General features: G+C 37.0%; 1 protein-coding gene and 2 pseudogenes across 2 annotated transcripts in view; 2 read left to right on the forward strand and 1 right to left on the reverse strand.

Annotated features, from left to right (window-relative positions):
* The window catches only part of LOC140529441 (Ig mu chain C region-like), a 177,169-nt pseudogene extending 172,229 nt beyond the window's left edge, over positions 1–4,940 (forward strand). The window contains exons 4-7 of the transcript XR_011975556.1: positions 1,443–1,760; positions 2,268–2,597; positions 3,519–3,836; positions 4,352–4,940. The product of XR_011975556.1 is annotated as an Ig mu chain C region-like (transcript). The remainder of the gene's footprint in view (positions 1–1,442; positions 1,761–2,267; positions 2,598–3,518; positions 3,837–4,351) is intronic.
* LOC140517968 (immunoglobulin alpha-2 heavy chain-like) overlaps positions 1–23,633 on the forward strand; it is a gene marked incomplete at its 5' end in the record, with an annotated part of 937,512 nt that overhangs the window by 385,297 nt on the left and 528,582 nt on the right. The window lies entirely within an intron of this gene.
* Positions 15,963–16,457, reverse strand: LOC140525536 (THO complex subunit 7 homolog pseudogene; annotated as a pseudogene).

The following is a 23,633-nucleotide window of genomic DNA, read 5'->3' on the forward strand; positions in this document are numbered from 1 at the left end:
TGTGTTGGAACTGGGCATATCAAGGTTGGCCCAAACTGAACAATGGAATAATGTGCTTAAAATTTGAACAAGTAGGTAGGCTAATCTGGAACTGCTGATCCCATGCCAAAGTTCTAATGATTGGTCTGAGGCTATCCTTGGTCTTTTCTAGACTGAGTTGAAAAAAGCTGAGCTAGAAAGAACTGAATTTGTGTCAAAAACAGTCAGCTCAGCTCATTTCAGAGCTACTTCGCACTGGAGTAAAAGCTGAGCTAAGTTGAGCTAAGATGGTGATCCCCAACTAACACTGGTCTAATTTTAACTGAGTCTGTCCATGAATTCCCTCTAAAACTTAGCTGTTTTGCTCCATACTAACAGAACATGAAGCCCATGTTCTAGGCCAACTCCTACAAGGCTTTTACTCATATCACAGGGGCCTGTCTCCTCAGGTTAGTGCTGGGGCCTTGAAATGATGAGTCATTTCTCTTTTCTCCTTGTCTAAAACGATGTTACATCTGTAGTTCTGGGTATTGGATGTCTCTGGGGAACTAAATACCCCCCACTACACACACACACACACACACACACACACATACACACACACACACACACACACACATACACATATTGTCTAGATTTAGCCAGGAAGGAGTTTTTCTCCACAGGTGGGTGACTAGTTTCTCTAACTCTATTGACCTAGAACTTAGGTGGAACCTAGGCTTAATTGAACCAGTGAAAAGAGGAAAGCTTTTTTTTGCACTTTTAACCTAGAGTGTTTGACTTCTCTCTCTGTAGAATGGAGCCTAAGGATTTGAGTGACCTGAGACAGAGCTTAACTTAGATCATATAAGACTTCTACTTTTGACAATGTCCAGCACTGGTCTTTTTTCACTGAAGGATTCTAGGGGTTCTTAATGTTTTTTGAGACATGGGCCTCTTTCTCTGGTGACATCCACAGATTTCTTCTTAAAGTAAAATGCATAAAGTAAAATCTATAAGATTACAAAAACAATGAATAATTTCTTTACATGCATAGATCCCGGGTTAAGTTTCCCTATTTAGAAAATTTCCCTATTTTTGAAGAGAAGGATTGGGATTTCCATAGGGCTGATCTTCAGAAATATATATCCTCATGTGTGGTGCCTTCAGTGACAAAACTGCTTCATCTTTTGCTTGGATGCCAGGCCTTATAGGGAGTCCTAGCCCCTTTTCAGGGTGGATGAGTAGAAAATGGGGCATATGCAGGGGATGCATGAAAACGAAGGTATGATACACACTCATCTGGAGAACTCTGGATAATCATCTCACTGCATTTAACCTGTTCCAGCTTCTCACCTATGACTTTACAGAAAAGGATATTAGCCTTTGCACCTCAGCTTTCATTTCAGCCCTGCTGAAAAGGCTTTTATTTTTAACATTCTTCTTCTTCTTTCCCTTTTGTCCTCCTTTATTCTCTTCTTCAGCTACCCCAGCTGCACCAAACCTCTTCTCCCTCTCCTCCTGTTGGAGTTCTCAAGAGAAAGATGCTCCTGTGGCTGTGGGTTGTTTGGCTAAGGATTTTCTACCTGATTCCATTAACTTCTCCTGGAATTACAAAAACCAAACTGCTGTGAGTAACAAAGATTTAAAGATCTTCCCATCTCTTATGAGTGGGAGCACATACACAGCCACCTCACAGGTGATCCTCCCTGCCAATGATGGCTTCCAAGGACAAGATAGCTACTTGGTGTGTAAGACCCGTCATCCTAAAGGCAACAAAGAAGTTCAAGTTCCACTCCCAGGTAAGATCTGAAGTACAACTCTTTCTTTATCTCTTCTTTCCTCCCTACCCTTACTTTGGATTCACGAAGCAGAACTAGTCTACAGTTTTGAGGGAAACAAAACATCTCAGCAGATAGCACAGAATGTATGTCACACTCATAAGTATTTTATACACATACATAAGCCCATACACAAATACACAACAAATATATAGACACCCCGAAGTGCATACACACATATGTACTTGCCCATGCTCCTCCCTTGCTATAATGGGCTCAAAGAAGAGATCTCATTTAAGGGAACTGTTAGGCTGCTCTCCATTCAAATACTGATCTCTCTATTTCAAGCTTCTTTCTATCTTCACAATCATCCCCAGTGAAAGAAAATAGAAGCAGAAAGCGGCCAAGAAAGGGGAGGATTTCTCTAGACAGGCAAAGCTAGTAAAAGCAAAAGCTTTCTTTTGTTTGTGATGTATCAGGACATGGACCTAACTCCCCTCAAACTTCCTGGCTTATTCTCCTATTCAGATATCCACGTCAGTTCCCCGAACGTGACTGTGTATATCCCACCTCGTGATGCATTCTCCAGCTCTAGCCTAAGAACATCCAAGCTCATCTGTCAAGCCACCAACTTCAGGCCAAACAAGATCAAGCTAACATGGCTTCAAGAGGGCAGGCCAGTTCTGTCAGGTTTCTCTACAAGTCAAGTCCTACCTGACGGCTCTGGGGCCTACATCCTGCAGAGCAGCCTGACTATCAGCGAGAATGACTGGCTCAGCCAAAGCACATTCACCTGCCGTGTAGAACATGAAGGAGCCCAATTCCAGAAGAATGTTTCCTCAACCTGTTTCAGTGGGGGTAAGTGACACTTATGATGGAACACCTCGGAAGTGACTTAGAATTCCCAACTTATAAGGTTCTACCTAATGGCCCTATTTATAGGAGAGCCTCAGAGAAGTACTCTTCCCCAGGAAGCCCTCCCTAGTTCAGGGCTTGGACCCAAAAGAAAGATGAGCCAACAGGCCCAGAAAGACCCCTAACAGGTTGAAAATATAGATTCCAAACATGAAGGTTTTAGTCCTGGTGATCTTACTTATTTGGGAATGAGATCAGCTCTGCTAAACATGAATCTGGTTTCTCCAAGAGCCTCAAACACTGATAATGGCTGCTTAGTCACTTATCCTGCCTTGTAAGTGGCTGAGATCAGTGATGCTTAGGATCCTTTTCTCTTTATTTACTTGTATAGAGGCCCCTGGGGGGAAGGGTGCATGAAAAATAATCCTAGATCTTCTCTCCAGCTGGAGAATGTTCACATTCTCCTTCCCTTATGGAGAATAAATTAAAGGAAATAGAAGCATATTGCAGCATGAGCATTTTGATTAGACATAAGAAAGGGAGTCCTAGGAGCTTTACTCAACAATCCTTGGAGTTGATCACTGAGTAAAGGTGGGAACAGTCTTCCATGGGAACCAGGAAGAGCATAGGAAATTCTCATATCTATGAGGGAAGTTAATACCTTCCTGGAAGAGTAGTTCCAAAGAACTCTGTAGAACGTATCAGATCTATAAGGTCGGATTGCTTACCACTTTCTCAGAAAGAAGAAAGCACTTAAACCCACTGCTGAGTATGCAAGAAGGAGGAGGTATAAAAAGAAGGAAAAGATTAAGGGAGAAGAAGGATAGATCGATAGCAAACACTACTGATATTTGTAAGGCCATTATAATTTTGTCTCAATTTGCTTCCTTTCAGAAACTAAATGTAACTTTTCCTTTATCCTAGGCCCAGAAGCACCCATTGAAGCCTTTGTCATCCCCCCCTCCTTTGCAAGTATCTTTGTTACCAAATCAGCCAAATTAACCTGTGTAGTCACAAATCTTCCCAATTCTCAAAATCTAAATATTTCCTGGACCCGTGAGAAGGGAGACCCTCTGGAAACTACCGTTAAGGTGTCTCCCAGTCATGCCAATGGCACCTTTACTGCTGAAGGAGAAACCACAGTCTGTACAGAGGACTGGAATTCAGGGGAAGTATTCAAGTGCACTGTGATTCATCCCAACCATCCTGTTCCCTTGAAGAAAGAAATCTTTAAGCAAAAGGGTAAGTTAGTTTCCAAATTTCTCCTCCTTCTTGTCATCTTTCCTCCCTAACCTGAACCCTGTAATGGGCCCATTCAAAGTCAGATGATACTCTCTTGGAGGCCATGTGACCAGAGGTGGGGAGCTTTAAACTCTTGTGAAGTCTCTCAGAAAACTTTGAGTTCATTTGCCTAAATCTAGGAAAACCAAACCAGAGGATCCAAGTCTTTTATCCCTAGAACAAAAGCAATAAAGTCATCCCACAAAAGGTCCAGACCTTCCACATGCTGCCCTTGGATTACAGGAAAAAACTGAGATAATCTTTCAACATGAGCCCCATCACACGTAACTCTTTGTCCCTACGATTTCAGAGAACCCAGGAGCCTCTTTTCCAACTCTCTCCTACTAGATCCCAGACTCACCACAAGACTCTCATCCCTTGACTCCTGTCATGTTTTTAGGCTGTGGTTATGAATTCTCTACTCTCAAATCTTCGATTTTCCGGTCTACTTAATCCAATAACCTCTTTGCTCACAGGGGCTGTTCAGCATGCACCAGCTGTCTATCTGTTGCCTCCAACTTCTGAGGAGCTGAGCCTGAGGGAAGCAGCTACCTTAACCTGCCTGATGAGGGACTTCTCCCCAGCAGATGTGCTTGTCCAGTGGAGGCACAAAGGACAGCCTATACCCTCAGAGAAATATGTCACCAGCATCCCCCAGCAGGAGCCCCAGAAAGACGGTCTCTACTTCTCCCACAGCATCCTGACAGTGTCTGAAGAAAACTGGAATGCAGGGGATTCCTATACCTGTGTGGTGGTTCATGAAGCACTGCCCTTGTCGGTGACCGAGAGGACCGTGGACAAGTCCACTGGTAAACCCACCTTCGTCAATGTCTCCCTTGTGCTATCTGATGCAGCCAATACCTGCTACTGAGAGGGTGTGGTCTTGGCCAGTCTCTTTTTACTGTCCCTTCAAGTCCTACCCTCAACATCTAACTCACTCATGGGGCAAGTTCTGGGGGTTTCTATGCCAACTGAATTCCCCAAAGGAGTGTATAAGATCATGTGACTGAAAGAAGATACTGCATTTTACAAAAATTAGAAATAAAAAAATCAACTTTACAAAGAGGCATTGGTTCTCGTTCTGTAGTAAACAATGGTAATCTGACTGGCCCTAAGCTTCTCTCTGTTCACCATTCCATTCCTGAGCTTCTTCCCTCATCTTACCTCTCAAATTACACATACCTACACAAGCACGCACACATGCATGCACATATGCAAACACCACCTTAGACCTTACTTCCCTCACCCAACCTGATCAACTCTCCCCAACTTTACTCCACACTTCAATTCCACGTTGTTTGGTTGCTAGAAATACAGTTCATATTTCTTAGTCCTTCAGAACAAGTTTTGGCAGAAACAAACTTGACAGCACATATGCATGTGTGGATACACAGGCACATAAATATGCATGCATGCACATACACACACGTATCATCACTAGACTAAGTCATTGGAAACCTCTTTTCTGGAAGGGAAGCATGAGCACTGGTAGAATTCTGACAATCCTACTATCACGTGGGATCCATGGACTTTTCAAAGATATCCTTTTGCCTTTTAGTAAGTGTAATGTGCATGTTCTCCACTTAAAATATTCAGTCTTCTGGGAGAGAGGGGAAAGAAAGCAATGCCTCTTACAATGGCCTCAGTTGTGATACCTCCATACTTAGCCTAGTGATATAGAATTTAGAACTCCTTGTCCCACTGATCATTCATAGCAGTCCCTTTAATTCCTCAGTCTTGGTTTTGAGTGGAAGCCTAGCTATTTCATCTACTCATGTCCAAGGGAGTGCGACTCAGTGTCCCAGGGATGAGTAATTTCAGACTCAAGAAAATAGGTCACTTCAAGACAATGCTTCCATTTCCTCTCCCAGTATACCCCATACCAATGATCCTCTAGTATCTGCCTTAGGTATGTACATCTCATCCGAAGAAGACACGTTCATAGAACCAGAATAGAAGAAGGTCAATATTTAAGACTGAGGGTAGAGTTGATACCAAATGTGACTTTCTTGGATTACTCCCATGGAAGAAGTCACCTTTTCAAAGAAATATCAAAGAGGAAAAAGAAACATCAAGAAACGAGAAACATCTAAGGGACCATCCTACTTGAAAAAGCCCACCCTTCTCTGTTCCTTGTTAGAAGCTACATGAGGATGGAATTTAGGTGGCCCAAGAAAGATCAATGACCCTTTATCCAAAGAAGTTGTGGCTCTAAGTGAGCTCATACATGACAAGGGAAGAGAAAACTTATTCATAAATTGCCTACTGTCCAAAGATAGAAGTCTAAACACAGTAAGGTACCCTCGAGTATGAGATGAAATACCTAGTTAAAGGAAAATTAATATTTTCTATGAGGACTCTTTTCAAGGTCTTTCATCTGCCCAGAGACACATTCATCTTAGCAAAATACTAGTCCAGTCAACCTAGAGGACATCTGTTTGTAATGAAGTTGATGTGCTGACCTACAAAAAAATTTACTTTTATGTAGAAAATATTATCTAATATGCCTGAATAGCACAGAAGCTAGATAAACCATTTTGCTTCCCTAGCCAACCTTTTCTGAAATCTACAAATAAATCCATTTCTAAACATATCCCACATCTGTTCTTGGAAAACCAGGAAGAAAATCTAAATTCCTCAAGAGTCCACTGGATCTTTTACCCTAAGCTCAATTCCATTGTAGCAGAAGTACCTGAACATCTTGTGCAAAATCCAGGCTATAGAATGTCTTACTTTATGTAACCCAACCTTAGTTTCTCCAAGAGATCAGAATCTATTGTCCTCAGTAACAATCAACAATGATTGTTGATATGTACTGTGGTCTAACCATAGAATCAGGAGGGACTTCAAAGCCTTTCTTCTGTGTAATAATGAGTTCTTAAGGAAAAACAAAACTGTGAAATCCTTTTAGCTTACGTACAAAAAGAGACATAGACAGAAAGTTAGCATTCTGCTGAAAAACTGCGAGAAATTATGCTACAAAAATGTGAGGACAGAAAAGGTAGAGATAACAGAAACTGAGAAGCAGTGAACAATAGAAATGGTGCCTTAAACAGCATCCCAATGTTGTTATTAGGATAACAGTATGTACTAATATAGTGTTTAGTTTGAATGTTGGGATGTTATCTTTCTCCATACACTTCCAACATCTGAGCGGCTTTATGATCCAAGTACTGTTTACCAATTTATTCCTTCTACATAGAGCTCTAAGTATTGCCTTCAACCATGACTGAAGGGGGAAGAAGGAAATGGAAGGTGGTATCATCAATCATTAGTTTCAGTTTCTTTATTTGCCCCAGACTTACATGGACATGGAAAGATATTCTCAACCAGCACAATAGGTTTCAACTACATTCTCTTCTTTTTTGTTTTGGACAACTAGATACGTAGCATGCGACCCATTATGTTGGACAAAACACTAAGATATCGTCTATCTAACACCTTGACTCATTTGCTCCCACAGTGGGCTGCAGTGATCTCTCTGGTCACTTTTCCCAGAGCAGGTCTTCTCTTCAACTTTTGATTCTCCAAAGAAAATATCTTTCACAATCAGTTTAGGAAAGGAGAGCCTTGAAATCAACCATAATTCATTACATTCTTGGTTCCTCTATTACTATCCCCCCCCACTGGTTCAGAGTTCCCATTCATCTTCCTCCAATAATCCAAAACTTAGGTCACTGAAGAAAATTTGAGGACTATATCGATCCTCAAAATTTCTCAGATCCAAATAAGAATACAGGTGGAATTTGTTCCTAAGAGCATAGATGAATTAGGAAAAGCCTAAATCAAGATTTTAATTAGCAGGAATAAACACATAGATATGCACATAAGTGCATATTATACATAAATGCACTCATCTCTCACATTTATGACCTGCATTAATTATCATCATCATCATCATCATCATCATCATCATCATCATCATCATCATTCTCATCTCTCTCTGTCTCTCTCTCTCTATTCCTTTCTAATATTGATCTCACTGTTCTGACTGTTCTGATCATCCATAAGAGTGGCACAGTTAAATCACTCTCAGAATTCATTTTAAATCAGAATTCATTTTTAAATAGTGACTTTAATCTCATCCTCAGCACTATAAAGGGATCCTTGTGAGACTGCAGTGAAAGTTTCCCTTTTTAAATGCATTTTCATCCCCTTCTCTGCATTTCCTGTCACACTAATTCTTTCTGAAGATGGTTGGGTTTTGTTTGTTTCCAAGTTTCTAGGTTTTCTCATACTTACAACCATCTTATTCCTAGACTTCTCTCTCTGTTCCTGGAGCAAAGACCATAGATTTCCTCTAGAAAATGTCATGCTCATAGAAAATACATCTATTTAGCACTTTATTCCTACAAACAGCCTCTCCCAAGTAGCAAATCTTCTGTCTAGTCCTAGCCCCATAGTGACTGAATCTAACACTGCTCTTTCTGTTCTCTATCATTCAAAACCCATGAAGAAGGAGAAGTCAATGCTGAGGAAGAGGGATTTGAGAACCTGTGGACAACAGCCTCTACATTCATTGTCCTCTTCCTGCTGAGTCTCTTTTACAGCACAACAGTTACTTTGTTCAAGGTAAGAGGACAGGGATGCATACAATTTGAACAAGAATGTGCCCAAGGAAGTATGATGTGGGCACTCTTTGTTTTTAGCTAAGTTATGATGTCATTATTAGGTATTCAGATAAACCTAAAATATAGTTATACCTGTATTTAGGCAACAATGCTACAGATTTCTAACATGAAATGGGCATTTAATCTTTTAAACGTGCATTTAATTGCATGTTTAATACTGTAAACATTTCATATATTTTCTGCTATAAATTACTACTTGTTTGAGTATACTTGTTTCTTATTTTATGGTTATGTTCATTTGACATGTTTCATGTCTACTTGTTCATTGTTTTGCATATATACTCCTGTACTACACATAAGGTGTGTAACTTTCCACTCTTCCTGTATCTTGCACTCCCCTGCGTATCCTTCCATCCAGTGACACCAGACTCTTTGTTGTTCCTAGAACAAAACATTGCATCTTCAGACCCTAAGCATTTTCACAGTCTTTCTCCTGTGCCTAGAATGCTCTCATTCCTCATTTCCATCTACCCGTTTCCCTAGCTTCTTTGAAGACCCAATTTAAATCCCATCTTCTACAGGAAGCCTTTCCCAACCTCACTTCATTCTAGTGTCTTGTCTCTTTTAATCATTTCTAATTTATTATATGTCTATATATATGTGTGTGTATCTGTGTGTATATATATACATACACACACACACGTATACATTTATTTGCTTGCTTGTTGTCTTCTCCTTTAGATTAGCAGCTCCATGAGGGCAAGGATTGTCTTTTGCCTTTTGGTGTCACCAGTACTTAGCATAGTACCTGGAATATTGTAGGTGTTTAAGAAATATTTATTGACTGACTTAAGGCCTCATTTATAAGATATATAGAGGTTATGTTTGGGTCAACAAAGTCTTAATTTTAGGTCCCTGTAGGAAGCACAATTTGACATATCTCTCCATATCTATCTGGAAAAGACCTCAGAGCCCCTCTAGTGCAAACCTAGTATATTGCAGATGAGGCAACAGAGGCCGAGAGACATTAAGTATCTTGTCTAATGTAACACAGTATTAAGTATCAGAGGTGGGATTTGAACTCAGGTTCTCTGATTTCAGAGTCAGTGGTATTTTCACTATACCACTTTTATTATTTGAAATCAGGGGTGGGAAACCTGTGGCCTCGACGCCACATGTGGCCTTCTAGATCCTTGGGTGAGGCCTTTTGACTGAGACCAAGTTTTACAGAACAAATTCTTTTATTAAGGGGATTTCTTCTGTGAAGTTTTGATTCAGTCAAAGATCTGCACTTGGGGATTACATGTGGCCTTGAAGTCACAGGTTTTCTACCCTTTTTCCAAACTATCTTCAATGGATTCACACAGGTCCCTTTTTGTCTGATATTCTTTCCCAAAAATGGTCACAAGGAAAAGCATGCATCTATTATTATTATTATTCATAGTAATATTTGACATTTACAAATGGCCTTATATGAATTATATCATGGCAAATGCCTACCATAGGTTAGAGGTAAAACAGATATCTGCCCTGATGAAGAAATTGAATCTCAGAGAGATTAAAATGACCTACATACTGTCACGTAGCTAGTGAGTGTAAGGTGGAATTAGATGTTGGTCTTCCTCACATCAAGTGTAGCACACTTACACTATGCTGTTTCTTTATTATTCACAGGTGAAGTAAATTCATGCTTGAAAGACATACATGTGAAAACAAAGGTTGAACCAAAAGAAGCGATAATGCCTTAAAGATCTGAGCCATGCTACTCTTGCTGAAGGATACAATTGACACTTTCACCTATTCTTGGAAGACCAAGAGACTCCCAAGCTTCTAGGGGTGATGGAGATAGAAGGAGGGTGGACTTAACTTTCTATTTCCATGTGGTTTTCCCACATCTTCTTATTACTTTATGTAGAACTCGCTTCTTGTTACCTTTCTCATATCCTCCCTCCTAAAATTAGAATTTAAAAGAAAAAATGCATATTTCTTAATCACAAGTAATTGTATTTTACTAGTTAACAAAACTAGTAAAAAATAAAGGTTATTATAGATCACAATGTCGTTTTGAAATAAAAAAGTCTATTATATTGTCACAATGGCTTTCATTAGAAACGCTATAGAATAAAAGTCCCTGACATTCTTTTCCTGTCCTGGGAACTAATGGCTCTCCATTCATCAGAGATTCATGTATGTCTATGTTATTCTAAAACTGAAAACCCAATTTTGTTTTATACTGGGAAAGCAAAATGATCAGTGTTTAGGGGTAGGACCTGGGAAAGGTAATATCATTGAGGAAGCCATGGGTATTTAAAGTTATTACAGTCCTACAATAAATTCTGAACTCTGAATGAATAGCAATAAAAAGTATTAGAACATCATAAGCTAAACATCCCAAATCAACAGTGAGAAAAAATATTTTTAGTTTGTTTTTTTAAAACAATGAATTTAGAGCCTCTTATTATCTTTTTCAGGGGTATTTGATCATAGTAAGTCTTGCCTATCAAACTCAACTACATCTTTGTTCTGGTCCATGTAAGTGGCCCATTTGTTAAGAAAGTATCTCCTTCCAGCATACATTTCCTGAGCTAAAAAATACTTGTTCTAAGATTACTTTCAAGTTTTTCTAGGCTTATCCTATATAGACTTAAGAACAAAGAGGGTTTCATTGGAGCTTCCTATTTTAACCTAGAACTGCATTGGCTTAACTGACTCTCCAGTATAATATGTGTTGTTTACAATCAGAAATGGTCATATTGTCTGTCAAGGAGAAATTGAGCAATGATTGTCATGCTATTTATCAAAGGGAAACCAAAATTCTCTACAAAAGAACTACTGGGTATGGTTACTGAGCCACTGCCACTGTTCTTTAAAGTATCCAAAAAACTGGAAGAATTACTACAGTATTGGATATAAACAAATTCCCAATTTCCATAGTCTAGTGTATCAATTTCTGGTAAATTTTAGAAAGGATCACTAAATATACGGCTTCTCAGCACTTGGACATGGGAAAGATCATTAATTACTATGAGCCAGTATGGATGAATTCAGTAAGAACTAGTCCTATTACAATAACTGTTTCCTTTTTCATAGGATTATCACAATAGTAGATGGGGAGAATGACAACATGATGTGCTTGAATTTCAGTAGAAAATTTAATAAAATCTTTCATAATACTCTTAAAGACAAGATTCAGTCCAGATCCACTCTTTGTATATATGTGTGTGCACATATTTTTTTTATTTAGATGAATTTGGAACAGATTGATGACTAACCCAGAAAGTGTTTGTTATATTAATGGATGAATTTCAACCTCAAAGGAGGTCTACAGTAGAGAATCCCAAGGCTCTGGGCATTGCCTAGTTCTGTTCAATATTTTTGCCAACGACTTGAATAATCTACCAAATAACATACATAAAATTTGCAAATAACACAGTTAAGAAAAGAGAGTTTATATACTGAATGACAGAATAAGGATAGGTTGGGAATGAATATTACAAAAGTAAATGATAAAATCCAACACTTGAATTCAAAACATTAGCGGGAAAAACTTCAATAGAAGAGGTCAGGTGTATCTAGATAACCAAGCACATGAAAAAAGCCTGGAAGTTTCAGGCACCTGTAAATTAAGCGTTTCAGAAATGTGATGTGGCATTCAAAAGAATTAATGTGATGTTATCCTAAATAAATAGCAACATAGAGATAATTTGGAGGGGCTGGAGGGGTGAAGCATGAAAGAGTCTTGGTCTACTCTGCCCTAGTCAGACCACATCTGGAACATTATGTCCAATATTACATTTGTGAGAAAGGATGCTAACAAGCTGCAGGGCAATCAGAATAGTAAAGGGACTTGAAATCAAGTTATACAAAGATAAGTCAAAGGAATAAGGGATGTGAAGACTGGAGAAAAAAATCGGTCATTCAAGAAGCATTACGCTAGAATCTAGAAAGGCCAAAGACCAAAAACAAACAAAAAACAGTCCCTGCTATCAAGAAACTTGTCTGACAATTTTTTTCAAATACTTGAAATATTTTAATTACCATTAAAGTATTTTATTTACAAATATATTACCTATAAATAAATATATACATTATATCTAGTCTTGCGTACTTGTCCTCAGACTTCCAAACTTATTTTGACTCTTGGAGATTGTTAAATGCAGCTTGTCTAAGAAGTAGAAGGGACTATATTCTAAAAAGAAAATTTTTTTAAACTATGGGAATGACAGTTGGAGAGAAAACCCTTTGAAGACAGTGTATTTCTAGATATTCTTTTCTGCTCATTTTGTGTCTATTTATTGAACACTCTGACAAAATTTTTAAAAGCCTAAAAGTGATTATTTGAAAGTTTAAAGAAATGTGACCAAAAGACAGTACAAAAACACTGGCATTTGAATGCTGAATGTCACCATATGCATGAAATTACCTATATGAGCTTTTAGTATTTCAAATTAAATTCTTAAATCAAATTTAGGTGATCTGGCACTGACAGTGTAGCTATAACTTTCTCAAGTTAGTAAAACAAAACTGGCAACTTAAAATTAAGACATGATAAGATTTTGGTACACTTGTTTGGACATTAATGAAATACTTCTAAACACTGATGTGATGTGGACTGATTCTCAGATATTTGTTGGATGAGGTTTTTTTAGTCTAGGTAAGGGGATATTGCAATCCTCAAACATATGTTTATCTTTGCTATATTGGCATGATCAGTGGTTTGTACATTCAACAGTAGTATTTTAGCAAGTTGTATCAGTCAGTAATATTTTTGCCTCATAAATAGGAATTAAAAATCACTTGGAGGAATGGATTAAAATTTGTTGAGTATAAAGATTGAACTTCAAGTCACTGTAGTTTTAGTAAATGCTTACTGTATTAGTTAAGGGTCAAATACTGCATATGCTGTGTATATTCTGATTCTATTAAAATAAAATTTTAAACTGAAAAAAATAAAGAAATAAACATCAAAGATGAAAGTAATGAATTCCATTTTTTTTGTTATACACTCCTATCAGCAAGACATTTCCAAGCATGGACCCTCTACATGCATTACTGTTATGTATATTATAAAGCATACAAAAAATACAAATTTTAAAATATGAGTTGCAGTTGAAATTAATGACATTTAAAATAATAATTTTTATTTTCTTTACTAAAAGTAGACAAAAACACTTTTTGCTCCTATTAAAATATTATTATTAATAATAATGATATCCTTTTAAAAAGTAATGTACTAATCTATGCTTTTGTATTCTGATTCTTTCCCCACTGCCTTCAAATATGCCTGCATCTTTCTCATCCTTTAAAAAAAACATTCACTAGTTCCTACCATCTCCTCAAACAGTCATCCACTAATTCTCTTCACCCTTATTTAGCCAAAGACTTGTTTCCACTTGCTGCTCCTACTTCCTCTTTTCTCACTCTCAGCCTTATTACACAAATGAAACTCCCTTTCCCAAAGTTACCAACTGTAGACTACTACTATTACTAGGGGAGTCCACATGAAAAGTGCCATCTCACACAGGGATGGCCTTAACAAATTTTATTGCTTCTCACAAAGGAAGGAAGAAAACGGTTGCTAGTACTCCATGCCAGCAATGAACAACAAACATGGATGTGTAGCCTGAAGACTCAGAGAACGTCAGGATTCAACCTTTAGAGAAAGAGTCAATGGGAGACTGCCCGTAGGGCCAATGTGATATTCACAGCACCCATGACAGCTATGAATATCCTGGTGCAATTCCGAACTGTGAAATACAACAGACTCTACACATGGAAGACAGAATCAAAACATTTATTCAGACACCAGAAAGCCAAATACATCATAGTAACAAAAATCAATATATAATAGCAATGCAGAGGACAACACCATCCCTAAACCTTCTCCCTGATAGGCTCCCCACAAATCAGCTTCATTAAATAAATCACAAACATTATCCCTTAAACAAAATCACACACTCTTTCACTCATGCTAGCCAGTCACCTGCTTGCCTGCATCCTTCCTAGCTCTGATTAATGCATATAAAAGATGCACCAATTTAAATTATTATTACACTGCCTTGTTATTTAATGAACCAGCTAAATTAAGGATTTTTTAATTACATGATAGAAGAGAGAAATGAGGAACTAGGAACTAGTCATTTCTACCTTCATAACATCTCTCATTTCTAATTACTTTTCTCCACTCACAAACAGGCCCTCATCACCCCGACCTAGATTATTTCAAGTTTCATAAATGGTCTCTCGTCCTCAAGTTTTTACCCCTGCAATCTCTTGACAGAGTGCTTTTCCTTAATCATACATATCTGATCATGTGACAAAATCTATTCAATCAATTCAAGTGGCTTCCTATTGCCTCTATGATAAAATATACCCTCATCAGTTTTACTTTTAAAGTCCTATGCAGCCTAGCCCAAACTTATTTTCCAACCATATCTCAGGGAAGAGAACAAGCATTTATATTAGCTTATTAATATTATATTATTAAGCATTATATTAGCTTACAGTACCTGTTATGTACCAGGCATTATGCAAAGCAATTTTTCACATGCATGATCTCACCTGATTGCCACAACCTTGGGAGGTAGATGCTATTATTATATACTCATTTTTTATAGTTGATGAAACTAGAGCAAACAGAGGTTAAGTGACTTATCCAGGGTCATACATGTATAACTAGCTGTGAGACCAAATTTGAACTCAGAGCTCCTTGATCCAGTGCTCCATCAACTGCACCACCAGCTGCTTGATTAGAGGTAGTTTTTAGACTCTGGACTCTAAATTCTGACCAAACTGGCCTTCTCTTTATTCCTCACAAATAACATTGACTTTACACTGGCTCGTCCCTCATAACTGGAATAAGCTCTCTCCTTACTTTCTTCTCATAGAATTGCTCTCTTTCTTTAGGATTTTCTTCACGAAGCCTTTTCTGGCATCCGCATCTGATATCCTTCTTCCCAAGCTCCCTTTTATTTAACTGCAGTACATATATTTGTATTAACTTTATGCTATATATTTTATGTGCACTTTTGTCTCCTCCATGAAATGTTAGCTCCTCACAAGTGAGGACTGTTTATCACGTCTCCCCACGGCGCGGCCGGGGGGAGTAGACACAAATGGGGGACTAGACACAAATCAGGCACTTGATAAACACTGGAATAAGGGATTATTCTTGGCTTCTATCAATCAGTTCTTACAAAATATTTGGGTGACATAACATATGTTTTTTATAAATAAATTCTTTTCTTTTCATTAAAAGTTTCTTTGCCTAGTTGGACATTGGAAAAAATTAATAAAAATTTATCATCCATAGTCTGCTAGTTTTACCAGAGTACCAGTGATTTAACATGTGAAAGGAAAGAAAGACATATTCAGTTCTCTTTAATACTGGTAAGACTTGTATTTACCTATGATTTCTTCTCTATTTCCATGCTTGTTTCCTGAACTTCGTCCACTTCTGAGAATTTTTCATCATTTCCTAATGTCTGTTGAAGTTCAGGGATAGTACTAAGAAAAACTACTTTCCCCTTAGTTCCAGCTTATCTTCAACATTTTCTTTTATATGAGACAGATGTAATTCTTTCCCCAAAGCATCTAGTTCCTTTAATGTTTCATGCCTGTCTGGATGGTGCTGTGTGACTTTTGCCAAAACTTCATACTCCTGGGGATTTTTCCATATTCGTTTTGCTTGAAGGATCTGTTGTTTGTACTCAGTAATTTTTTCATGTGCTCCAGTTATACTACTTTCTTTGTCTTTGTAAATTTTTTCATAGTTTTCCATTTCTCTGAGATTCATGTCATAATCAAGTAGGGTTTTTCCTATTAAAAATTCACTTTGAGACAATGTATTTAACATGCGTTGGTACTGGCTATAACCTTCTTCCTGAGATCCAGCATTGCACCACTTAATGAAACTCCGCACTAACAGGTTGATTCTCAGATCATCACCGGCACCAGAACCATCAATTAAGAGATGCTTTCTTATAACTTCGTGGGCTGTCACCAATCCCATGACACCCTCAGTGGTGGCAGACCATCACCCTCATCAAGAGGCCCTGGGTCAAACTCTCACAATGCAGCCGGGCAAACAGTGATGAAGGCCTAGGGGCGGGACCTGCCGCCAGAGCCACAGCAGTGTACCGCAGGCCTGCCCCCATAAATTCCAAATCAAATGAAATTTTTTGGAAGATTTTTATTTTTTATATAATTAATGTTTATATTTTTAGTTTTCAATATTTACTTCCAAAAGATTTTGACTTTTAGATCTTCTTCCCCTCTCTCTCCTCTCCCCTCCCCAAGATGGCATGCCATCAGATATAACCTCTTCTTACACATTCATACTAAACAAAAATTTCACATTAGTCAGGATGTGATGAACAACTAGAACCAACATGAGGAACCATGAGAAAGAAAAACAAAATGAAACAACAAAAGAAAAGGAGAGCAAATAGTGTGCTTCCATCCTCATCCAGATTTCAAAGTTCTTTCCCTGGATATGGAAGGTATTTTCCATCATGAATGAGTCTTTGGGAGTTGTCTTAGGTTCTTTCACTGCTGAGAAGAGAAAAGTCTATCAAAGTGAGTCACCACACAATGTGACTTTTACTCTGTATAATGTTCTCCTGGTTCTGCTCATTTCACTCAGCATCAGGTCATATAAGTCATTTAAAGTTTTTCTGAAGTTGGCCTGCTCATCATTTCTTATAGAACAATAGTATATATTCCATTACATTCATATACCACAACTTGTTCAGCCATTTCCCAATTAATGGACATCTTCTCAATTTGCAGTTCTTTGAAACTACAGAAGGAGATGCTTATAAATATTTTTGTACATATGACTCTTTCTCCCATTTTTATGATCTCTTTGGTATACATACCTAGAAATGACATTGCTGGGTCAAAGTGTATGCCTAGTTTTATAACCCCTTGGACAGAGTTTCAAATTTCTCTCCAGAATGATTGGATTAGTTCACAACTCTACCAACAGTGCATTAGTGTTCAATGTTTCCACGTCTTCTCCAAAGTTTGTCATTTTTCTGTTTTGTCATGTTAGACAATCTGATAGGTGTCATGTAGTACTTCAGAGTTGTTTTGATTTGGATTTCTCTAGTCAATAGTGATTTAGAGCATTTTTTTATGTGACTAGAGATAGCATTAATTTTTTCATCAGAAAACTGCCTGTTCATCTCCTTTGACCATTTATCAATTGGGGAATGACTTGTACTCTTATAAATTCAACACAGTTCTCTATATGTTTTAGAAATGAGGTCTTTATCAGAGACACTGTCTGTACAAATTGTTTCCCAGCTGTCTGCTTCCCTTCTAATCTTGGTTGCATTGTCTTTGTTTGTGCAAAAACTTTTCAATTTAATGTAACCAAAATAATCCATGTTGCATTTCTAATGTTGTCTGTCTCTCATTTGGTCATAAATTCTTCCCTTCTCCGTAGATCTGATGGATAAACTATTTCTTGCTCGATTAATTTGCTTATAGTGTCAGCTGTCATATCTAAATTTCAAATGACTTTATCTTCGTATAGAGTATAAGATGTTGGTCTATGCCTAGTTTCTGCCATACTGTTTCCCAGTTTTCCTATAAGTTTTTGTTAAATACTGAGTTCTTATGCCAAAAGCTGAAGTCTCTATCAAATTTATTTTTATTTATCAAATTTAGGTTGCTAAAGTCATTGACTACTGTGTCTTAAGTACCTAACTTATTCCACTGATTCATCACTCTATTTCTTAGCCAGTACCAAGTAGTTTTCATGGTTGTTGTTTTATAATACAATTTCAGAACTGGTATGGCCAGGCCACCTTCTCTTGCATTTCTATTCATTAATTCCTTTGATATTCTAGATTTTTTGTTCTTTCAGATATTTTTCCTATTGCTTTTATTAGCTACATAAAATATTTTTGGTGGTTTGATTTGCATGACACTGAAAAAATAAATTAATTTAGGTCAAATTGTCATTTTTATTATATAAGTTTGGCCCACCCATGAGCAACTAATATTTTTCCAGTTTTTTAGATCTGACTTGATTTGTGTGGAAAGTGTTTTTAAATGTGTTCATATGGGCTTGGCTTGGCAGGTAGACTTTCAAAATTTTTACAATGTATACAGTAATGTTAAATGGACTTTCTCTTTCTATGTTTTGATGTGGGCTTTGTTAGTAATACATTGAAATGGAGATGAGTTGTATGGGGTTATTTTATATCCTACAACTTTGCTAATTTTTTTATTATTTCAAGTAATATTTTAGATTTCTTCCGCATTTTATATATTGTCTGTAAAGAGTTATAGCTTTGTTTCTTCCTTGCCTATTCTAATTTTTACAACTTCTTTTACTTCCCATAATGTTAAATCTAGTATTTCTAGTACAATATTGAATAACAGTGGTGATAATGGACATCCTCGTTTCACCCCTGATCTTATTGGCATCTACTTTTTCCCCGTTACATGTAATACTTGGTGATGATTTTAGATATATATTGCTTACCATTATAAGGATATGTTCTCTAGTGTTTTTAATGGGAATGGGTGTTGTATTTTGTCAAAAGCTTTTTCTGCATCTATTGAGATAATCCTATGATTACTGTTGTTCTTGTTGTTAATATGGTCAATTGCGCTGATAATTTTCCTAATATTGAACCAGCCCTGCATTTCTGGTATAAATCCTACCTGGTCATCGTGTCTTATCCTCAAAATAAGTTACCATAATCTCTTTGTTAACATTTTATTTAAAATTTTTGCATATATATTCATTAGGGAACCTGGTTTGTAATTTTCTTTCTCTATTTTGGTTCTTCATGGTTTAGGTATCAGTACCATATTTGTATCATAAAAAAATAATGTGGTAGGACTCGTTCTTCACCTATTTTCCCGAACATTTTATATAGTGTTGGAATTAATTGTTCTTTAAATGTTTGGTAGAATTCTCTTGCAAATCCATCTGGCTCTGGACATTATTTTCTAGGCAGTTCATGGATGGTTTGTTCAATTTCTTCTTCTGAAATGGGGTTAAATATTTTACTTCCCCTTCCACTAATCTGGACAATTTATATTTTTGTCAATATACATTTCACTTATGATTGTCAAATTTATTGGCATACAGTTAGGCAAAATTTCTCCTAGTTGTTGCCTTACTTTCCTCTTCATTGGCTGTGAATTCACCCTTTTCATTTTTGATACTGGTATTTTGGCTTTATTCTTTCTTTTTAAAAAAATCAAACTAACCAAAGGTTGATTTTTCATAAAAGTTCTTAGTTTTATTTATTAGGTTTTTTTGTTATTTCAATTTTATTAACCTCTCCTTTGGTATTCAGTTTTTCTAATTTGGTATTTAATTGAAGATTTTCAATTTGTTCTTTTTCTAGCTTTTTCAGTTGCATGCCCAATTCATTTCTCTCCTCTTTCTCTATTTTATTCATGCAACCATTCAAAGATCTAAAAATTCCCTTAAGAGCTGTTTTTCTACATCCCATAAGTTTTGGTATGTTGTCTTATGATTGTCATTCCCCTGCATGAAGTTATGGATGGTTTCCATCATTTCTTGTTTCACACACTCACTCATTATTACTAGTTTATTGAGTTTGCAATTTGTTGTTAGTCTGTCTTTCCATGGCCCTTTATTACTTGTGATTTTTATTGTCATCTGAAAACAATGCATTTAATATTTCTGCGTTTCTGCATTGGGTTGTGAGGTTTTGATGCCCAGATACATGGTATTTTTTCGTCTAACTGCCATGTATCCACAAGAAAAAGGTATATTCCTTTCTATCCCGAGTCAGTTTTCTCCAGAGGTCAACCATATCTTACTTTTCTAAAATTCTATTCATCTCTTCAACTTCTTTCTTGTTTATTTTGTGGTTAGATTTATGAAGTTCAGAGAGCGTCAGGTTGAGGTCCCCCACTAGTATAGTTTTGCCATCTATTTCTTCCTGTACCTCCCTTAACTTCTTCTCTAAGAATTTGGATGCTATACCACTTGGTGCATGTATGGTTAGTAATTATATCACGTCATTGTCTATGGTACCTTTTAGCAAGATATAATTTCCTTCCTCATCTCTTTTAATTAGATTTTTTGCTTTTGTCTTTTCTGAGTTCAAGACTGGTACTCTAATTTTGTTTTGCTTTTTAATTCAGCTGAGGCATAATATATTTGACACCAGCCTTTTACTTTTACTGTGTATTGTATCCCTGTGCTTTAAATGTGTTTCTTGTAAACAACATATTATAGAATTATGGTTTTGCATCCACTTTGCTATCCACTTCCATTTTATGGGAAAATTCATTCCATTCACATTCATAATTATGCTTACTATCTATATTTACCTCCATCCTACATCCACCCCTTATGCTTTTCTCTCTGTTTTCTCGCTTTCCCGTCTCACTAGAGTTTTGCTTTTGACCACTGCCTCCCTCAGTTTTCTCTCACTTCTATCAGTCCCCTCCCTTTTCTTCTTTTTTTCCCTTACAACTTCTTCCCTCCCTTCTATCCATCCCATCCCTTTTCTTTCCCTTTTCTCTTACTACTTCCTACTGGTAAGTTAGATTTGATTATGTTATTCCCTCTTTCAACAAAATCTGATGAAAGTAAGGTTCAAACAATGCTCATCTCCCTCCTTTCTTTCCCTCTACTCTAATAGGTTTTTGTGCCCTTTCATGTGACATAATTCATGTGATAGCTCCTCCTTTCCTCTTCTCTCACTACAATGCCTTTTCACCACTTAGATTTTTTCTTATCATTGCATCAAATTCAACTTATGGCCCATGTCCTTTGTCTGTGTAAGAGCTACGTAAGAGAAATTTGCTTCTTAATCTGCCATCTTGGCTCCCACAAGTCCCTGAGTTTCCTCTCGAAGATTGCTTTTAAAAACAGTTTGGAAAATATGTTTTTGATATTTCTTTAACACAGATATATTAGTTTTTATAGGTGACATAGTTAAATCCCTTTGGGGAACAAAAGATTAGTTTTTAAAACTCTTATTGATCATAATGATGTCATGTTTTCATGAAACTAAAATTGTACCCTAAGGCCCCACTCAGTGTTCCAAGGAGGTTCATCCTTATTAATAAATGAAATAAGTCCATATTTCAAATATTGACTGTGATCGCAAGAATCTTTTTAGATCTTACCTACTGTATGAAGATTGTTTATTTGAAACTAGACATTTTAATCCATTATTCCTCTTAATCAGATGAATATAAACTGCAATACGTTACAAATATTTAAAGACATCACTGTCATCTTCTCCTAGGTGTGGAACTGCCACTGTGTTCTCTTGACCTGTGACAAATAGCTAGCTGATACACAATGAGAATACTAGTGTCAATTCCTACCCACAAAAGTATTTAAGTTTCAACCATATTCACTTAAAGGTGGTCCTTAGCCTGCTTGTTCCTATATTTAATTTCATCCTAAATTCTATGGTTTCCAGGAGTTTTTGTTTACATTTTCTCATTAATTAATAAAATTTCAACATGTCATCCAATTTTTCAGCTAAGCACAGAGCCTCAATTCCTGTTTGCTAAGTATCACTTATTTTAAAAATAAGAAAACTGTTTTTCTCAATATTTACTCATATCTCTATATAGTAATTCCCTTAATCTAATAGATGAAATAAATATCAATGTTATTGAATATGTAATTCATTAACAATTAAATCAGTAACATGAAAATGAAATAGAAAATTAATTCATGACAAAGAAAACTGCAAGTGTCCTCTCAAACACTCACTGTAACTACAAATGGTTTCTCTGTTTCTGAGAATACAGTCCCAAAAAAGACTACCAAAGATGGCTGAGTAGGAGGAAGCATTACAGCCTAGTTTTTTCCTGTAACTGCTCCAACAAAGACTCAAGACAAGCATAGGAAGGGATGGGGGAACAAATATCACTTGGACCTAACTTTCATCTGAACTGGTAAAAGGAAGGCAAAATGGGAATGCAATTACACATACAGACACATAATCATTAGATAAACATTTATTTAGAGCCTGTTATGAGCCTACTCTGTTAAGCACTGAGAATAAAAAAAGAGGCAAAAGACAGTCCCTGGCCTTAAGTAGCTCTCAGTTTAATGGAAGAGGTAACACGCAATTAAATATATACATAGCAAACTATATACAGATTAATTAGGAAATAGCTAAGAGAAGTAAAGCACTAGAATTAATAGGGGTCATGGAAAGTTTCCTATAGAAAGTAGGATTTTAGTTGGGACTTAAGGAAATTCAGGCAGGGAAGATGGCCAGAGAAAATGAGCAGAGTCAGGAAATGGAGTGTCTTGTTCATAGAACCTCAAAGAGGCCAGTGCTAATACATAGACAAGTACACAGAGTATTTTGTGGAAAATAAGGCATAGTCATTGTTGTCCTTCATTCTCAAAGAAGACCAAAATGACACCACTATGCTATTCAAGTTTCAATGTGTCTAACTGTGGTTGATCAGAACCAACATGAGCTCAGAATGTTCTACAACAGGTCAGGCAATAATAGTCTATGTGAATATTTGAGATGGATATTCTAAATTTGTGCATCTTGCATTTCCTTTGAGCTGTTTCAATCCTGTTTTGCTCATAGAGCACAAGATCTTGTCTGATATGGGCATGCCATGCTAAGCGGTCCTGTGCCAGTGTTTCCCATGTCACACAACCAAAGTTCTTAACAGAGATAATGAGATTATCCTTGTATCATTTTTTCTGACCACCATGTAAACACTTGCCATGTGTGAGTTCATAAAACAGTCTTTTTGGCAAGGGTACATAATGCTTTCAAACAACATGGCCAGCTCATTGGAGGTACACTCTCTGAAGCAGAGTTTGAATGCTTGGCAGTTTAGTTCAAGTAAGAACAAGAAATACAGTAGCTGCAAGATTACAAAGGGTTTTTGCATGACAGCACATTTTATACTTGCTCCTGGAGGCAAAGAAGTCAATAAAGTTTATTGAGTTGAGGGGTGACATGACCTGGGAGGCTGTTAGGTACCTCATTGGATAGGGTGCTGGACCAGAAGTCAGGAAAACCTGCATTCGAATCAGCCTCAAACACTTTCTAGCAGTGTAATTTTGGGCAAGTCACTTTACCTCTGTCTGCCTTAATCCCCTGAAGAAGAAAACGACAAACCACCAGGATTTTTGTCAAGAAAAGCCATGCACAATATTGGCATGCTAAAGTGCATTTTGAGAAAA

The sequence above is a fragment of the Notamacropus eugenii genome, chromosome 1 (genome assembly GCF_028372415.1).
Source record: "Notamacropus eugenii isolate mMacEug1 chromosome 1, mMacEug1.pri_v2, whole genome shotgun sequence".
NCBI lineage: Eukaryota > Metazoa > Chordata > Mammalia > Diprotodontia > Macropodidae > Notamacropus > Notamacropus eugenii.